Source organism: Mustela putorius, unplaced genomic scaffold, assembly GCF_011764305.1.
Source record: "Mustela putorius furo isolate JIRA1106 unplaced genomic scaffold, ASM1176430v1.1 tig00537284_pilon_pilon_pilon, whole genome shotgun sequence".
Lineage (NCBI taxonomy): Eukaryota > Metazoa > Chordata > Mammalia > Carnivora > Mustelidae > Mustela > Mustela putorius.
The window spans coordinates 2,598,458-2,603,465 of NW_025422422.1; the positions used below are offsets into that span (position 1 = coordinate 2,598,458).

At 50.4% G+C, this 5,008-nt stretch overlaps 1 long non-coding RNA gene across 1 annotated transcript; it reads right to left on the minus strand.

The window, feature by feature from the left end:
* Nucleotides 1-542: 542 nt before the first annotated feature.
* LOC101678426 lies at nucleotides 543-3,203 on the minus strand. The gene is made up of 3 exons (XR_001178370.2): nucleotides 3,042-3,203; nucleotides 2,819-2,915; nucleotides 543-837 (listed from the first exon to the last, which is right to left on the minus strand). It is a non-coding gene; the product is annotated as an uncharacterized LOC101678426 (long non-coding RNA).
* Between the last annotated feature and the right edge of the window lie 1,805 nt (nucleotides 3,204-5,008).

The following is a 5,008-nucleotide window of genomic DNA, read 5'->3' on the forward strand; positions in this document are numbered from 1 at the left end:
GGCCTTGATTCTATAGAGCTGTGTGTGACGCCTCCCTCTTGCCTCTGCTTCTGTCTTCTTCTCTGCGTTGTGGGTTCATGCCTGAGCATTTATGGAAGACAGAAGTCCATCTTGAAGTTCTTTATAAGTTTTGAACAACAGGGCCCATATTTTCAGTCTGCCCTAGGCTTCTGGAGTTATGTAGCTGGTCCTGTCCCTACCCCCAGCCAGTCCCCACTACCCCTCATGCAGCTCAGGTGGGTGACTAGGGAGGGCTGGGGTAGGGGCAGAGCAGAGGGCACTTCTGGGTGGTGGGGGCACTTGCCGGCTGGGATGCGACAGGGTGGGGTTGACTTCCAGAGACTCTGAACTTGGCAGAGCTCTTCTTGGTAGCTCACGGGTCCTGCTTCTTGTCGCGCTTATCCATTTGTTCTCCATTTAGAGTCCCCACATTCTGCTCATTTCTTACCCCTTTCCCCAAAGCTTCTGTTTTGGGGGCGGGTTTTATGGAGTTCACCATTATAGTGGTGGGGTTAGGTAGCAAAACGACCTGGAAATGCAGTTTTAATACAGTGTTTTATTTCTTACTTGTGCTTTCTGTCCATCACAGATTGGGGGTGGGGATTCCATTCCATGCAGTCACCCAAGGTCCGGAGCTGATGGAGGCTCTGTCTCCTGTACCCATACTGGCTGGGACTACACAGTCTCTTGATTGCTCTGGCAGGAGAGTGGCATGAGTGGCCCCAACTGCTCTTGTATGCTTCAGCTTGAAAGTGACATGCTCATAGCCCTGTTGGCCAGGATTAGTTCTGGGGCTCATCTCACCACAAAGGGGCTGGAACATGGCGTCTTCTACTTCTAGGCAGAAGAGAAGAAACAGATACCGAGGAGCACCAGATATGTCTAGTAAAGTAGGCCCCAGAAACTTCTGTCCAATTGGTAAATAAATGGAAAGAAAGAGAACTACTCTGCCCCCATCTCTTCATCTAGAGAGAATTGTGTTGAGTCTTTACTTGAGAATATTTCTAGTATTTGCTGATGACTTACTGAATGTAAAGCCCTTAGCCAAACTCTAAATGTCCCTTGTGGCAGAAAGACGCTACCCATCTCCTGTCGTGGGGTCTGGAGCGTTAGTGAGCCAGGCCTTCCCTGTGTGTGTAGGGGATCTCCTGGGGTTGAGCAAAGTCACAACAGAGGAGCTGATACAAAGCAAGTGCTTAGTATGTGTGGGTGTAGACTGTTGGCAAATTTTAATTCTGATAAACTTAAAAACAAGTGTAACCAGTATGAATTGATCCATACCATTTGGGTGTAAGAACTGTCTCATTTATTTTTCTAAATCATATTTGGCTCAGTCCTCAGCCCCCTGACTGCTGGGATGTCTGAATTTGTCATTATTTATGTCCCCATCACTCCTGTCCTCTTCTTCCTCTTCTCTCTTCCTTCACTCCTGCAGGGATGGGTAAGACCAGGCCACAGCGCAGTGGGCTGCAGTTTCCTCTCTGCCCAGGACGGTGTTGCCTACTGGGAGACAGGAGGTCCTCAGGTAGCCGATTCCCCTCAGTGTTACCCTCAGAGTGGGGGCCCCGCCGTGTCTCAGGGGACTGTGTTTCTCAGCACTGGATGTGGTGGCACTCGTGAAGCTAATCCTGCAGCCAGGGCCGAAGGGGACCCTGTCCTCCTTGTTCCCAAGCCTCCCCACCCCAGAGCCCTAGTCGGAAGTCCCTCCTCTGTGGAACGTGGTGGCTCTCAGCCTCATGGCCACTTGATTGCGGGAGGTCTGCCCGTTCCCCTGTGTCCCTCAGTTCCACCAACACTCAGGGGTATTAACGACCAGCCAAAGTGTTGCCAGAAAATTTAATTATGAGTTACCTCATTTCATTCACATTTATGTGGCCAAAGCCCATCGCAGACAAAACACCAATAAAAGCCGAGGCCCAGGGAAGCGCAAGGGTGTAGGGCCGAGCAAGCAGGGCTGTTCTCATGGCCCAAAACTTGTCTTTTTTTTTTCTTTTCCTTTTTTGGCAAAAGAAAAAATGAAATAAGTTTAAGAACAATGTACAGTCCACATTTGATGGCTGTAGAACGCGTATGGCCTTCAGCTGCTTCCAGCAAATTATTCATGATCTATTTGAGCGTTAGCTAGACGCTGACACCATGTCTCCGGACACTGACTCAGCCCCCGATGGGGCCCTGTGTGGGGGCTTCTGCTCGGGGCCTTGACAGGCTTCCATACCTGAGCCAGGTAACTCCCCTTAGGAGCAACTATGCTCACACCTATGGATGGGCCCTGGAAAGTAAAGGGATGGGCCCCGAAACTGGGCTTGAGGACGCGGGCGCCATCAGTCTGTCCTGGGAAGAGTCTAGCACAGGCACCCGCCCAGGCCCCAGGCACCCTGGCCGAGCCCGGATTGTGATGTGATTTTCATCTGAGGAAAAGAGCCCTTCTATTCGCATTTCTTATGGTTCACAACTGGGGAGTAATTGCCCCTTACCTCACCCGCTGTCTCCCAGTGTAGCACTTTTACCCTAAAGTGGTCCTACAGCTTGGGTGAATTGGAACTCTGGCCCTTCATTCAGGAGATTTCTAGAGCCCAATCTGTGACCTTTTCCAATTCCCTTTTCTGTCTGGGCCCTGATTTTATTTTGTCTTTCAAAAAGTAGGATGTATCCAAAAACAAAAACAAAAAAAGTTTTTTTTTTTTTTTTTTTTTTTTTTTAAAGATCTGCAGGTGCCATTCTTTAAGCAAATAGCTCCATATATAGAATAGATAGCCTCTCAATTCAGGACCTTTTGAGAGGGCAGGGCAGAGACAATGCTGCTCATGCCCCATCCTACCTTGTGCCTGCTGTCCGCGTCCCTGACATCTTGTAAAGGACTCTGTACCCTGAAGGGCTCCATTCAGCATCGTTTAAGAGCCACCAGTGTGGGTCATCTGTAAGGACACGGTGATATGTGACATTTGGATTCTTACCTCATCCCTTCCTGGATAAAACAAAATAAAACCAAAATGGCTACAGAGCTCCCATAAGATCCACAAATTAGGGCAGAGAAAACTCACAAATTTTCTCTTTCTCTTCTGTGGTTTGAAGACTATGTGTTGACCACTGGATGCCCTTCATTCCCTGGGCCTTCCCTTGTCATCTAGCCAGGTTTGTTCTGGTTCTCGCGGTCATCCCTCTACTGACCTAGGGGAGCTGTCAGAGCCTTCTGTGACTTGGAAGGCCTGGGTCCTTGAAATTCTCGGGACGGAACACTTGAAGGGGTATGTTGTCAAGGTTTCCCTTCTCCTTGGGAGAGGCCTCCAACCCCCCCCCCACCCCCCCACCCCGTGGCAGGAGTAGCCGAAGGGGGGAGGTGATATGGGGAGTACCAGCAGCTGGGCATTTAGGAGGGCATAGTTTTTCTCTTCCAATTCTAGTGGGGTAAGGGCCATCTGCTTAGTTCATAGTAGATGATTAATCCGTATTTATGGCATAAACGAAAGTGAGGCAAAAGAAGAAGGCAGATTTCAGCATTCGGGAGAAAATGCCTAGATTGCAGTCATTCCCAAGTCTTGGCCACTGGTGGTCCTGAGTCAGTGTTCGGTGGTCCTGTGGCAGAGGCTCCAGGCTCAGAACACTGGAGGGGGTTGGTGCTCGAATGGCTCCCAGTCTGCTTTCTCCCCACCACTCCTGGCAGGGAGGTCTTCGAATCCACAGAAGAAAGATGGCCCACTTTGACTATAGCAAATGCCTGGACAAAGTGACTTTCCTTGTCCCAGGAAAGCTGCCTTACTCTTGCCCAATTAGCCTGGTGAGGACTAGCCTAGGGAAATATCCACTTGTTAATGGTGTGGAGACTGAGCGGACAGAGATGTGTGTGTCCTGGGAGGCTCAGCCTGGAATGCTTCACTGCAGGCGCCAATCACAGGGAGCCCCCCATTGGGTGGCCTAGTTCTTTCACTGGGTCAGTGCGGTGGATCTTGCTTTGCTAGGCTCATGTTGCAAGTGAGTTTTCAATTTCTGGGTTGGGAGGGAGGCCTGGTATTTTAGCTTGGCTTTTCTTGGGTGAGGAGTTGCAGCTAAGTTGTTGGCTGTACCTGGCCTAGGAGGTTTCCTTTCTGACAAAGAGCTGCTTACTCTGTGATGTTTGGGTCTGTCCGTCAGTACCCTGAAACTTGATGGAACTGGACAAGAATCCCCTAGTGGCCTTAAAGACACCTGGGTCTGGAAAGGCTGTCAAAGCCCCTTCCTTCCTCCCTTGACCACTAGAGAAACTCCTAGTGAGATCTATGGCAGGTGGCCATCTAGTACTTGTGTCCATCTTGGAGACACCACCTTTCGAGATAGCCCGTTACACTCTGTATTGAGAATACAGATATGGATGCATCTTGTAACCCGAAAAAGGCTATAGATATGCAGGTATGACACCCCTATAACTTCCTAGTAACCTGTAGCTATCGCTGGGTCCTGGCTCTGCCTTCTAGGGCCCTGAAACCTGTATTGTACTCCTTTCGACCTGGGAAAGCCCTTCCGGATCTGGAGGCAGCAAGGACCCCCCAGATCCTCAGCCACATCTGGGGCTGTGTGAGACTATGAATCAGGATGCTCTCCCCCTCTCTCAGGGAGGGCTACCAAGGCCCCCAAACAAGGAGGTGTCTCCCCTCCTGGTATTGCTGTTGTGACAGGATTGGAGCCCCAGCGGAAGGGTGCAAGAGACTCTGGGCTCTAACCAGAGGGAGTGTCTTTTCCAGGAGTCTGGGAACTTGGACTCTATCTGCTCCTGGCACTGGAAGGGGCTGACATGCTCTCATCCACTGGGGTAGCCTTCTCAGTTTGGGCCCTATCTGGTCCAGTGTTGGGAAGTGCTAAGGCTTTGTTCAGATTGGCAAAAGAAGGTAGGAGTGGGAAGGGGCAGTATTTATCGAGTTCCTGTGGTATGCTGGATTCTTCTATGTGGTGTCCCCCATACCATGCACTGAACTCCATGGGCTAGTGCTGTTCTTATTTCACTGGAGAAGCTGGTGTTGACCTTGGCTATAGTGGG